Below are 14,894 nucleotides of genomic sequence, written 5' to 3'. Positions count from 1 at the left end.
TTTGATATTGGGGATGAAGAATGCAATAAGAATCACTCAAAACGCGCAGCACGAGTAAATGTTGAAGTGGAGAACGCGCAAGTGTACAATAAAGTTCCCCGATGAGAAATCAAATCATCTGACATGATGGGAAAAGGAGAGAGAGGCGCTGTTTTCCTCTTGTGGTGGAGTTTTGAAAAGGCGCACCTGCTTTAGAGGCATTACGGTAGCGCGAAAACTGTCCCTGTGAAGAACGCACACACACACACACAAACACGCGTGCGCACACACACGTAGCGCAGAGACACACACGCGCGCGCGCGCACGCACGCTGCCCTGGTGTTTCAAGGCTGATTTCCAGCGAGGGAGCGTCAGAGTGGATGGCAAAAAAGAGCGGAGCGGCGGCGAACCAAGTTTGTGGCGCTGGGAAAAAAAAGCAAAAGACAAACGGGAGAGGCTTTTTTTTAAAATTTTTTTTAAGGAGATAGCGGGAGAGGCTAGACTGAGGCGAGCAAAGCAGAAGTTGCGCACGGTTGGCACACTTTGAGCGCTACAATTGTTGTGACTTGACTCCAGAGGCGCACAAAAGAAGCCAACAACAAGGAGAGGACTAACTCCCGAGCACGCTTCTTCCCCCCCCTGTCTCCGCTTCTCTTCCACGCTCCTTTATTTTCTTCATCTTATTTACAAATTATTTTTACTTTTTCAAGTTTTTCCCCCGCGTGTGCGTGTCCCACTCCCACACCGGCGCGTGTGGCGTTTTTGTCGCCGAGAGAGCGAGTGGACGCGCGGGGGGCCGAGAGGAGTCGGAGCCGGGCTGCCCACATGCTCCAACCGCTGGCGTGAAAGTTGACTTCTTCCCAACACGAGAGAACAGGTTCATGCACACACGCACGCGGGCGCACACGCACGCGCGCGGACTCCCATTATTGCATTGTCTTGTCCGCGCTGCGAGAACACACGACTTTTCCCCACTTTCCTTTTGCTTTTGTAACTTATAAATCGCTGTAACCACGTGGAAAGGTGTCTCTTCCTGGCTCGAATGTGGCCACTTTACGCGCTCTCTCTTGTGTGTGCTCTTGCTCGCTCATTTTTTGTCTCATAACTTTTCCAATAGGCAACCTAAAAGTCAACTTGTTTTTTTCTTGTTTTGTTTTTTTTTACCTCGGAAAATTCAAAACGTCCCCCCGCTGCTTGGCATCAAGACATTTTTTAAAAATCAATTTTTGTATTTTTCCCCCCAAAAGTTTTCTCAATAGTATTTGTAAGCTTTGGGGTGACCTTTTTCTGTCGTTATTTTATCTCTCAGCGGTCAAACCGCTTTTGTCATTTATTTACAAGCAAATTGTAACTTCCCTCTTAATGAATCCCCACACGTCTTTGGACCATAAACGCCGACGTGAAGTTATGTGGTGGTAATTTTACAACACCTTACTTTAAAGTCCACCTCTCTTTAGGTTAGTTGTTATTTTAATTTTTGTTTAATCTTTGTATTACAACGTTTTTTTTAATGAGCCCCTCGCTGCTGATAATAAACTCATTGTGTTAAAAAGAAAGGGAGAGACGGAGAGAGAGAGAAGAAAAAAGCTCTAGTGAACAGGTCAAGGAACAATACCTTCTTTTCAAACCTGTTTTGACTTTTTGAAATTTTAACCGCCGTGTGTGACCTCGCTGGGTTTCTTGGAAGTGATGATTTTGTGCAATTTTGCATCATTTGAGTGCAAAAAAACCCAAAACAGTTAAAGTTGAACTCGTTCAAATATGTTGGACATACTTAAAAAGGAAAATGTTTTCTTGAATGCAAAATAACAATTAGAAATGTATTCCACAATTTTAGAAAATAATAAACAAAATTCATTTCAGGGTGGAGTTGAATGTACATTTTTAACTGAACGTAACCACTTAGTTGCCACCTCCTGCTGACACCCTAAATGTTCATTTTCCACGTGAAGCATTAAGAAGATTAGTTGTTATGACCCACGGATGTGGACAAAAAAAAGGGGGGCGGGGGGAATAATTAAGACAATTAATTGCTATAGTTTGTTGTGTGTCAATGGTCAACTTGACACCTGCATCATTTCCACTTGATTGATGGGATTCGGGACATTTGTCATAATTAGTTTTATTTACTGTATCTGTCATCTCGTCTATCTCTCAAAATTTTCCTTCTGTATTGTTTCCACTCCATCTTCCTCGCTGGCTTCTTTCCCCCTCTCTCTTAATTGCACTTTAAAAAAAGATGCAAAAGCTTTCAATCATCCTTTATGACCTTGTCACATTTGTGGTGTCAGACAGGTACTTGGTGGCGACTGCCTAGCGTCAAATTGGAATTTTATGTAGATTGAAAAAGAAGGGGAAAAAATGCACACCCGTTTGCTGTCAAATGCAAATAGGCCTCCTGTAAAAGTCTTGAAAGTGAAATAAGAATGTTAACGATGTATTACCATTACTTTTAATGAACTGACACAAGAGAAGTAAATGTGTTAAAATTCACTCTTTTGAAAGAAAATGACAGGAATCCTCACAATATCACAAGAGCATATTTAAGACTCTTCTTGAATGTTTTTTTTTCTTTTTCCAAAAAAGTATTGATTGATAATGTGGATTTTGAATGCTGCATTTTACGGGACCATCAGTCACATCTCAAAACAAATACATTTACAGCAGCTTTGTGGAGTATTTTTTTTTTGCATTTAGTCAAATTCCATTCCTCAACTGCATCAAGGTTAACACGTTAAGATGTTTTTTTGTGTCTTTTGATGAAATTCAACAACCTTGAAACAAAAGGCAAGTGTAAGTTACATTTTAAGTAGGAAAGAAACTTTGTGTGTGAGCCTTTCTTTCTCTTTACCCTTCCCCACTATTGTGCATTTGTCTCCCAATCAACACCTTTTTCCCCCCTTCAGTGTTGCCCCCCCCCCACTTTTGCTCTTTTTCCCCCCCTTCTCATCTCATCTATCCCGACAGCTGTGTCTTTTCCACGTCACGTTTTGTTTGTCGTGCGATGCTCTGACCGACCACTATCAGTCCGAGACTTTCCAACGGCTAGTTAAGTGTGTGTGTGTGTGTGTGTGTGTGTCTGATGTCCAAGCATTGTGCGCGTGTGACTGCATGCATGGGAAATCCTCTATAGTTGGGTAAAAATTGCAATAATGCTCATATGCTGAAAAAAGAAAGAATTAAAAGCCATGCCGGCATGATTGTTTTACTCCATAAAGTCACTCAGAGGGTCCTCTCACCTCCATCACAAGGGCTGCTGATAGTATGTGTACAATGAGGAGTATGTACAAAAGTGCTTTTTTTTTTTTTTTTTTTTTTTTTTCAAAATTCACTGGGGCTGCTCCAGTGAAAATGGACACTATTAGAAGTTTTAAATGTCCTGTGCGTCGGCTGTGTCCGTAAAATGCTGCTCACCCCAGCCCACAAGTCTGAGTGGGCTTTTGGATGCAAAGTGATGTTGAAGAGTGCCCGTATATGACTTTGCTATCGTAAACATGTGGGCTCCGACAAGCGGGAGATACCGGCGGCTTTTTTTTTTTTCTTCTACGGTGCCATTTAGCTGTAATAATAATTGAACTGTTAAAATTTTCACCGCCGTCAGAGAACGAGAAAACGTTTCCACGAGGGCAGTGAAAAAAAATCGCCATTGAAATGATCATTAATGCGCTGCATAAAACCATTGGCAGAAAAATGTAATCAATAAGAATGATTTTAACATTGTTCAAATAATGCATTTCATTTCCATAGTTGTGTTTTTGTCCGATGCTTTTTTTTTCAGTTGTAAAATGTGTTGGATCCCTAAAATTATCAATGTACAATTATTAATGCTGAGTGTTGGAGCCCTAAAATTACTAATGCGATATAATTGACAAATTAATCAAAGTGCAGCAAGTGGGAATATGTTCTGGTAGTGTATTGGAGTGATTGACGGCATGGCGAAACTGCCGCCACATTGCTTTTGACTGAGTCCTGATTATACATGTGGTTCAAATTGAGCTTGTTATTTAGGAGAAGTAGAAGATTCAATGTGTGTGTGTGTGGTGTGTGTGTGTGTGTGTGTGTGTGTGTGTGTGTGTGTGAGCGCACGCGTTTAATAAATCCCTGCACATTTTTCAAAGATGAGACGTGTTTTCCTGACGGGTCAGGAGGAGAGCGTCGTACTGTAATGTTGCAGGAGAGCGGGGCGAGGAAGAACAGGAGGATGAGGAAGAGGAGGAGTAGAAAGGCATGAAAGATGCCCAGAGACGTATCTTAAATAGATGTTGGCCACCTGTGAGCGAGGCGTGTGTTCCATTTTGTTGCCTTTTGTCTTTAAAAGGAGCTGTCATGGTCTCAAACCATATTCTTGAATTATCATGTATTACTATTGTATTTTTTTACTAATTGATAAGATGACTCATTGGTTTTCGATTCAAGTGTCTGACACGCGGAGTATCCTAATTCTATGTAGGCCGGGCCCATTTTGAGTCTTTTCAATACTTCCGCAGAGCACCATCCCATTAACAGCTGATGGATGTGGGAAGGAGTGACCCAACAGTTTGAAGCGGAAGGGGCTGTTTCCTATGAGCGGGTGTCAGCGGGGTGGGGGTGTTGAAAAGGGAAGTGAGGGACAGAGAGGAAGATAGAACATATGAGTGAAAAGGCTGGTAGGAGCGTCCAAGAGTTCTTGAGGCGTGGGTCATTACAGCTGAGGAAGCATTAGATCAGCCTCTCCAGGGTGCGTTTGGCACCTGAGGCCATGGCTGGAGCAAAGAGCGAGAGCTGGAGGGGTGGGGCACGCTTGAGGGTGGTGGGGGTGGGGGTGCCGTCAGTGTAAAGTCTGGAGGAATGAGAGCAGATCGGAAAGTAAAGAGGTGGCGGCGCTTTTCAAGTATCGACGACCGAGAGAAGCAGTTTCAAAAGGATCACGAGATCGGAAGCGCACTAGATGGTTCGTGCTCCTTCTCGTCTCATCTGGACGAGGCACAATAACAACAAATCAGCCAGAAAAGACTATGTGGACACATAATTATAAGGACAAAGGTGAACAAGTTTCACCTTGTACTTAAGTTTTCAGTGACCTTAAAGGCTGTTTTGTGGAAAAACTCATTTGATGACAATGAAAAAATAACATGCACTGGTGTTTATAGGGTGTGTTTCAAATGGAGCATCTTGATGAGCAATCACTCGTTGGTCGTCCAGTCTCGTGCTAACTCCGCAATGCCGCTGACAGCTTTATTTGTGTTATGGATTTTCCTTCACTCCGTCCCGCGACTCCCTTTCCTCCCCTTCCTATCGCCACAGTCGGCTCCCCTCGCCTCCACCCCTCTGACCTTTTTGTAAGCGCTTCATCAGAGAGCCGTTGGCGCCTTGGAAAGCGGCGCGACAGATTGACAGGGCGGCCGTCAATCCAGCGGAGGAGCGAGGGAGCAGATCAGTGAAAAGCTTTGCTCGGAACAACAATGCGACTCAACTTTGTGCGCCGTCGCTTTAATGTATTTTGAAAAGGATGGTAGCGAAGGGTAGGTGACAGCTGCGAAGTGCGCGTCTCGCGGCATTATGGCGATGCCGAGGCGTGCATTTCATAAATCGTCTGACTGAGGAGACGCGCTACAGGCCTCTCGAGCGCACGCTCGCCCTACGCGCTGCTGCGGCGATGAGCAAATGCTTTCACTGCAGTGTTCAGATTGACAACCTGCTTCATAAAGTTAGCATCATTGAAACTTTTAAACAAACAGTTATTTATTCTTCTCTCATTTAATTGGATTTCCTGCATTTGTAGTTGCTTGCCGTGCATCAGAATTCAGCAGGAGCGCACATGGCAGTTTTAGCTTGTGTTCTACGTCGTGGTGGACCGGGGAGGTAATAACCATTTAAATGCATCTCATTACGTCTTCTAATCCGTCAAGTATCGGGATGTTGGCGAAAGTGTTGCTGAAGCTCTTTTATGGTATTAGTATTTGTGGTATTAGTTCCGGAGGAGGTGGGGGGGGGGGGACACGGGATGCCGACTTAAGCTATTAGCATGTGAGGCGCCGTGCGGGATGATCAATCCCCTGACAGGATGAGCTGTTAGCCAGTGTTCGACAAAATCACAATAGGCGGCCCAGCTTGACGGATTGACGGAGCTTTTGACACCCGGCCGGCCCGCCCTTTTCCTTCCTCTTGCCGCATGTAACCTCACAGGGGAGATTAGATGAGACCGGTGCTTAGGAACGCTGATTTTTTTTTCTAAATAGTTTGCTTATCTTCTCCAGAGGAAAAAAAATGACAAAAGGCTATAGTTGTTTTTTTGGTGTTGTTGTTTTTGAACTCCTGCTTTGTGCGCGGCTTTGGCCATGGAGGTAAAGACACTGAGCAAGCTTTACTTACCCGAGCGGGGTTCATCCTCCTTAGTGGGGTGCTGCTATCATGAGTGGAGGAGATGCTGTTCCTCTGTATGTGTGGATGTGGATACACTTATTGTGCGAGTGTGTGTGCGTGTGTGTGTATGTCCACATCCAATTAGCTGTCAATCACCGCGTGACCCTCCACCTCTCTCTCCGCTCGGGACTGAATTCCTCTGGTTTTAGGTTCTGTTTTTCAAGCGGCTGTGACGGAAAAGAAAAAGCAAAGAGATCATCAGTTTTCCAAACTTGTATATATTCTTTCGGGTAGTTCATCATTGCAAAGAGATAGTTGGATATTATTTTTAAAGATGATTTCATTCGTCAGGGTTACAGATGAGGTTGAAGCGCTTCAGTCCTGGAGGGGGGATTGAGATCTTTCGTGCCGACCCATCGGAGGCTATTTTTTTTTCTTCATTCCCTCTCCTCCCCACTTTGTGCTCTTTTGCTGGGCATTGAAAGTGGTGTCGGCGTGCATGTGCTTACACATGCGCGTTTGTGTGCGGTGGGCATTGTTGGCCGAGAGACATCTGCCACTAGATTATTCCCAGCTGTTATCTGAATAATTGTGTAATCCCCTCCTCCCTAACACCCTTCCTCCACCTTCCTCGGCCTCTTGTCCCCTCTTCCATCACGGCGGGGAGGGATGAGCCTCCTTTCTGAGCCACTTGATTATGAATGTGTGAATGCACTGGCCACTCCATTAGGTACACCTTAGCAACAGTCAAAGCTAGAGCTGCACCATTTTTATTTTTTTTCGATAAATTGGATTCAGATTACCTACACAAGACGACTAGATCATAAACTAATGATCTTTTTTAAAATGTGTCTATTATCTTTTTATAAGTTGATTTTTAGATCAGAACTTGCGACATTGTGCTGATGTCGTGCCTGGCAAGCACATGGTCGTATTTTGCCGTTGTCACCGGTCATTTTCTGACATTTATCCAAGGATTTAAACACATACACACATGCCTCCGACTTGGCCCTTCCTCACCTCTTCCCCGTCTTTGGCTCTCGGGGAAATAAAAGTATCCTAATCCTGCCAGATCAAGATTGCCGTCCAGAGTGGCTTTGCCAGCCTAAGGAGGGAAGGGTGCGTGTTTGTGTTGTTAGGCTTTGAAGACTTGCAGAGTTGGGGATGCGATAGGAGGGGGGGCTCTGTAAAAAAAAAAAAAAAAAAAAGACAAAGGGCTCTTTAGAAATGGAAGCAAATGAAGTGTGTGATTTTTGTTTTTGTTTTATAAAGGCAAATTGTGCATTATTATTCTGTGTATTATGTATTCCTTTGCTGTAACAGAATCACTCGCATTCTAAAAAAAATGTTTTCTTTCCCAAAATTTAGCCGATTAATCTAATATTTATTTTGTGATCCAAAAGTTCATTTATTTCAGTCTGAACGTGTTGTCCTCCTTATTTGTGCTAATCAAACAAGCAAATCCCTGTGTGCATTTAGATATTTCTAACATAGCTCTTCATGGGCATGCGCTCTTTTCGGTGTCCAAGCTGCGTAAGGCCACCTGCGTGTCGAAGAACTTCCACTTCTCTTTTATTTTTCTTCTTCTTCTTCTTCCTCTTGTTCTTTCTCGGGCTCACTCCGAGTCTCGCTGTCAAGCCCGTTGTCTCTAATTATGGCGGCTCTGCGTTCCCTCTCAGCCTCTTCATTACATCCCGGCTGTCATCACAGTTTACTTCCAACATTTGCAACCTCTCGTCGCGCTCGTTCAATAGCAATCATTTAATTCTCTAGCAGTGATTTGACAGGAATGTGCGTCAAGGTCAATCAATCAGACCCTTCAGCAAATTCAACACAATACAAGTGAACCACGGAAAATGGAGACATTTCAGAAGCATTCCCGTCCCATTTGTTAACTCAATATTTTCATGCTCAGCCGCCGTGGATTAACACACATTTCTCATTTGGCTGCCGTGTAAGCTCGCAGATTTGTGTATGCTTTCATCGTACAAAAAGGTCACAAATTGTGTTTGGTGGTCTGAATACACTCCTGGCTGAATGAACATTTTGTCACTCCACCTGCTCGTCCCTGAAATAAATTAGATGCCACTGACTGTGGAGTGCTAAATTTGCTGTACTCCTCCTATTAGGTTTTTCGTCAGTAAGTAAAAGAGGAAAGTCACGTGGAAAGGCGCCTGTTGGCTAGTGAAGGTCAGCGCTGCCGCATGCGACCCGCAGTCCTAATCTGCAACATGTGTTGCTGCAGTTTTGCATTGTCTAAAGGTCACTGAGAAACAGTTGATCAGGCCCGGCCTGTCGTCAACAGAATCTGCAGGGAGGGGACTACAGTGGAAGAACGAGGACAGATGGGACAGGAGGCTGACCGACAGGCTTGTTGGGCTTGTCATCAGATTGCCCGCAGAGTGGGCGGACGGAATGAAACTTAAAAAAAAAAAAATCGGTCTCACCATCGGGCTGCGGATTGACTGATAGAAGAAACATCACATGACTGACATGCCCTCTTTCTCTCTTTTCTGTATTTCCTTTTCCCCCACTAGGCACTCACTGTTGCAAAGGTTCCGTGTTATGCAGTGTTTATTTGTGGAAGAGGAGGCCCATTTGCCATTAATGTAATAAAACAGGTCACCTGGGCTGTACTGTGCAGCTTGACCTTTAGTGAAAGGGTCAAGCCGGTCTTGTTGAGATGTAATTCGCTGCCTAAACGCAACTCCACCCTGGAGGGGAAAATGCTGAGAACGGGAGGAGTGGGCCCATGCAGCGCTCTCTCCCCCAAATTTGAATGTCTCTTCCCCTCCCCCCACAACCCCTCCCGCAGGGTTAATTGAAGGGGAAATTGATAGTTGTATGCAGTAATTGTGGCTTTAAGAATTCTCCCTTCTCCCCCGGAGAAAGATGGAGGACAGCTGGAGTGAAGAGAGGAAGAAACAGGGGTACCGAAATCCGGACAGATGGAAGTACGAGCAACTCTGCCCTGGAGCTTTAATGGGGGCTGACTGTCTGATGAGGGGGGCGCATTGATTGGTTGATCTTGAAATATCGCTCAATTCTAATACTCATTCCATTGATGACCCAATCACAGAAATATTCCACCCTCCTCTCTATCCAACTGATTTTTCCCTCTTATTCTCCTCCTCATCTCCCCCTCTCCTCCTCCCCGCCTCCCTCCCCGAGGAGGCCGGATGGACAGATGAGCCGAGTGCGCTGTATCTGTTCGGTTCTGCTCTGCTGATCGCTCAAGTAGAGAGAGAACTTATCTTCGTCTGATGGCACTGAATGGACTTCTCTCGCTCTCTTTCTCTCTCTCACGCTCTCCAAGAGGGGCTTTCCTTTGCCAGGGGCAGAGATTTTATAATTAGTATTCCTCTAGAAATAGAAAACTAGTTTTCTCAGGTGAAGTCACCCTCTGATGAATAAATCCAGCAGGATACAAAGTGGAATCTATGTCAAGGAAATCTATTTTTATAATGCTTGGCGCATTCAAATTTTTGACTAAACAAACCCAGGCAATCCTCATATTAACCAATTGTCCTCGACTAGGAAGACAATAATCATCACTTCATCAATTATCTTTTTTTTATTTCAGTGGGAAATGACAGTTCCAACGATTTGAAGTGTACCCGACAGTTTTTCCTCAATTTCACACGATCAATTAATATTAATCAATCTATCGATTCTGATGCCTATAACCTGCTGCATGTTAGAACGTGACTTCATCACTCCCGTTGGCTCCCATTTATTCCCTCCTCTCGTTCTCTCCACCGACACCCCTCACCCCCCCTTTCTCTTCCCCTCCCCTTTTTCGTTTTGCTTTCTCTGTCCGTTAATGAGAATGTGTTAACGAGAGAGAAAGATCTATTGGGTGTAACACAATTTATCAGTGCGGCGCCGGTTCGGAAGAGGGGAGAAAGAAAAGACATCGGCGGCGGGCCCTTCAAAGAAGTACTATTCTTGTGCTGGTGAATGTTTGATGAGACAGTGAAAAGTTCCCCCTCCAACGTCATGCTGTCTGAACAGAGGAGAACAGAACCGTTCTAATCATGCCGCGCCGAAAAGAAAAACCCAACCTGATTTAATTAACTGATAAGAAATGGCTTCAAATTAATTTTTCAAGGATGTTAGATTTTGATTAAGAAGAAACTCTGAAAGGAAACAGATGAATAATCAATTTTTTAATCAACATTCTCCAATTCTAACCAGTTAATATGATAATTGTAGAAATTAGGGTAAATATTGTTTTGGAGGATCTGTGCATCCCGTTAAAAGAATCCTAACATTTTTACACCTAATGGTGGCATTCTTTTTGCACATGCTTACCATTCTTTGTTTTTTTCATTTATCTTCTAAGGGCTAATGGGAGAAAAAGTGAAAAAGATGAAACTTTCATAGGGACACGCGGCCTTTTATGTACCTTGATTGCAGAGGCAGTTATATTATAGGAAATGGGACAATAACTTTATTTCTGCCGGTTTTACATTACTAGGCTGAGATGGATCTTTAGATGAACGCCGTTTATAGGCACTGGCTTGGCTGCCTGCGCGTGGTGTGTGCACGTGTATGCGCTCGCTTATTCAGAAGCAGGCAAACTGACTCCTCCTCTCTAATACGTAAAGTTTAAATCGTCTATTCAGTGAGAGGAAAAAGGAAAATCTGATCCAGCTTGGATGAAAGATTGCGCTGTTCACCTGCTAGTGACCATAAAATGTGACTGTGAGCATGTGTGTGCGCGCGTGTGTGTGTGTGTGTGTGTGTGTAGTTGCATAGGTATTGTAAATGAGGTGAAGAGGGGCCAGTTAGATGCAGAGAAAGTGCTGGCAGGGGGTCGGGGGCCTTTACAAGAGCTCCAAGTTCTTTACTTCAAAGACATCTTATGCCTGGACAAACACTTGCACGGATACACGTATGCACATGCACTCACACACCTTCTCAAGGTTCCTCTCTTTCCCCTCTCAAGAGATGAACATCCATCTCATCCTTGCCTGAGCGGCGTCTCGCACTCAGTGACTGACAAAGTCTTTGGTCGCTTTAATTATGTGCCGCTCTTATGGTACATGCTGTTTCCATTCGGCAACTCGCACACATACACAAACACACACGTGCGCATCAAACAAATAGGTATTCCTAGTGCAACCCCCCCCCTCCCCGGATTGAGCATACATATTCAATTAGTAGAACTCATTAAGAAAATTTGGCATTTGTTGTTGTTTTTCAACCCCACTCCCCCCACACAACCCCTCGCTCCACTCCTTGTTGCGCAAAATTAATGGTTTTGATATGCTAATTAGCGGGTAATTTAATTTCAAAAGGCCTCAATTAACAGCAGCGTTGTGGACACGAGGAAGTTAAGCAGCGTAATCTAATTTGCATTAGTAACGAGCGGGGAGTAATTAGTCTCTAATTAGCCACTTCAGACAGCACTTGTGTTTACTTTCCTAATGAAGTGGAGGGCCTTTTTTTTTTTTTTTTTAAATAGGGAACCGTGTGAGTAAGTCAGCGTCTTTATGAGGCTTTTGCATGTACGTGTGAATGTGTGCGTACAGGGGGAGAGGGCGGGGGGTTGGGTGGGGGGTCAACCACACTTTGGCTCCTGTTCCACACAGGAGTATCCTAAACACACGTGTTCAAACACTGTGTGATTGGGAATTATAACGCATCTTGATGAGCTCGCTTACACACGCGTCCATAGATTGACACGTTTGTGTTTATCTGGATCATGTTGGAGTGTTATGCAACAGCTCACACTGTCGACCTTAAGGCGGCCATTCAGAACCCAAAATGAGTTGAAAAAGGGCATTGTAGGATATTCAGTGATTGCCGCACAATTTATTTTCATAGGAATTTCAGATTTACATTAATTGTTGTCTGTTTTTTTTATTTAGTTCATTTTCATCCACAATATGTATATTTTATAGCAACACAGTGCATACGTACGTTTAGTTTAAGTTAGGGTGAGAAATAAAATCCCAAATTTGGGTCTTGAGCTGAACTATTTTGGGACACGCTGCAACAATGGATTAACAAAAGCAAAAGCGTTAGCATTCTGGCTTTGTCTGTAGGATATCTATGCAATACTGAGCAAAAACCTCCCATCTTCACCAACTTTGTTTTTACAACGCCACCTCTTACAGCTGTCACTATGACTTGTAAAACATTGACTAATAGGACGCAGGAAGTTTACACAATACAAAACCAATGTCCATAAAAATTGTAGGAAGAAAAGGGTTATTATATTTCGACAACCTTTCAATTCATTTTGGTCACGATCTGGCTCTGATCTACACTATTATAATAATTTTTCTCATCAATTTAGCCAATATGTACTGTTGTGTCCTTCCAAAGCACTGGATCATATTGCATCCCTTTGTCTGTCCTTCATCATCCATTAACCAGGAAATAGCCTAACTAACTAACAAAAGGACAAACAAAAGCAAATACAAAGTTCTAAGAATTGTTTTCACTTGTTTTAATAATTTAACCTGAGTAAAGGTTCCTCTACTTTGTGTCCTTCTAGTTATACATATAATATAGAATAGTTATATGATCATTATCATACAAGAATTGCTGAGCCTTTAAAGTGTTTGGCTGATCTTGGAAAAGTCGGGAATGTATGTGGTAGCTCTGGGAAAACACTGGACAGAAAAACTTTTTCATCAGCAACAGTTTCAACGTTTCCATTCACAGGCGCATCAATAACATTTTGAAAACAACAGGCGTCCTCTTGGGCTTTTTTTTTTTTTCTTGGAAGGGAGCTGGGGTGGAAGGATTGCAGGGAACAGCGTAGCAGGGTTTTAGGGGAGGGGTTGAAGGGGGACCAGCAGCTGCCCTATTAGCCCAAAATCTGTTGTCGAGAGGAGGTGGGAGGAGGTGGAGCAACAAGCACTGAATGCTCACAAAAGGGAAGCACACCGTAATGGGCATTTCACCCTAACACGTCTTTGGGTGTACTTTTTGTCAAACTTTTTCCCATAATTCATTGCACGTGATCAGATCTATTCCTGATAGGAAGGCGTGTTTCCACAGGCTTTTTTCCCCCCTCTCGGAATAATATGAGAGGTCAGAAAGTGAGGCAACTTCCTGCTTCAAAGTGCTGGGTTAGACCACCGGTTGGCAGAAGTAGTCAGGGCTCAGCAGAACGCACACAAGCACACACACACACACAGACACATATAGATTGTGCAGGACTCTTGTGATTTACACAACGCTAAGAAGCTTAACGACGCCAATAAATATAGAGATTGAAGCTGCCACTGTAATTAGGAGCCTGTTTAGAACCGTGACCTCTTCCAATAAGCACAAATTTATTGGCACAAACATGCTCACAAACGTGCACCTACATCACACAGAAACACTCCAAACACATCCATAAATAGGCAACTGATTTACAAATGAGCTGACCTGTATGTTGGCCCTGCGCTCAGATAGGCCCACACCCCCGCCAGGGTGCATAAATCACAATGAAAATGCATATGCATGAGCATCGGAGGAGGTGGGGGGGATAAGTGCATGCGTGTGCATGTGTGTGCTGCACGCCATTGAGGCTTAGTTAAGTGCCTTTTATTTCATTGAGTTAAAGTTAAGGGCCGTGGACAGGTCTCACTTCACCGTGTTGGTTTTGAATGGAAAGAAAGAGAAATAAAGAACTCTTAACTTTGTTTTTTTTATTTTTTTTTTACCTTTTAGTAATATCCAGGGATGGCACATCATAGTAATGGAAGCGAGATGACGTTTCATGTCTCTTGTGATTCTAGGAGTGGTTTTGGTGTTGGACCTTTGCCTGCTGTGTGTCTGTGTGTGTGTGTATAATGTGAGCTGTTTTAACCTCTGCTTGTTTTATGGATTTATGCACGGCTCTGAATGTGGCTGCTGCTAGATTAATTTACACAGCACTCACACACGCTTGCCAAATCTCCCTTTTCTCTGCTTCCTGAAGACAGAGCAGATATTGCCCGGTGAGGTAAATAAATTACTTCCATCGATTGCTGTAGTTGTTGAGTGACTTTATCTCAGGCTGACTTGTCCAGATACGCATCAGCGGGTGACAGGGCGGGCTTTATTTAAATAATGTGCCACTGTGTCTTACTTTACACGTGTTTGTGCGGGTGGCAGGCTAAAATCAGATCTTTGATGTCTATCTCTGCTTATTTAAAGCCTTCTCTCGAGTTGTGTGTGAGTCTGTGCATATTCTTATCGAAACAGTCTGCCCTCCGCATGTTGAAAAGTCGATGAATTAGCCGCAAATTGTCACAGAGGGATCTTGGCTCTCACTTTTTAGCCCTATGGACATTTGGAGTTTATCTCTGCCTTATTAGCCAATCTCAATTGGTCACTATAAGGAGACATCTAATCAAATCTAGATCACTGATGCCAGCCGCCATCTGTATTTTTATCTACTCAGACGTTATGTACGCAGGAAGGTTCGGGACATTTTACCACCGAGGCCCAGATGTGGCGGTGTAGGAAGAGGTTAGAAGTTCAGCGTATAAAAGCAGAGGGTGTGCGTGCATGTGTGTGTCGGCGGGCCGGGCCCACATGCGGTTTTAATAGACGCTATGCTGACATGACTGCAGAGGCCAAGA

The 14,894-nt window shown here is 43.8% G+C and overlaps 1 protein-coding gene across 2 annotated transcripts in view; it reads left to right on the top strand.

Annotated features, from left to right (window-relative positions):
* Positions 1 to 355: 355 nt before the first annotated feature.
* foxp4 (forkhead box P4) overlaps positions 356 to 14,894 on the top strand; it is a 97,125-nt gene continuing 82,586 nt past the window's right edge. For both annotated transcript variants that reach the window (XM_061832964.1, XM_061832963.1), the window contains exon 1: positions 356 to 856. The gene's annotated coding sequence lies outside the window, so the exon portion shown is untranslated. The remainder of the gene's footprint in view (positions 857 to 14,894) is intronic.

The sequence above is a fragment of the Syngnathoides biaculeatus genome, chromosome 10, assembly GCF_019802595.1.
Source record: "Syngnathoides biaculeatus isolate LvHL_M chromosome 10, ASM1980259v1, whole genome shotgun sequence".
In the NCBI taxonomy this organism is placed as follows: domain Eukaryota; kingdom Metazoa; phylum Chordata; class Actinopteri; order Syngnathiformes; family Syngnathidae; genus Syngnathoides; species Syngnathoides biaculeatus.
This window is presented reverse-complemented; position numbering and strand designations above follow the sequence as displayed.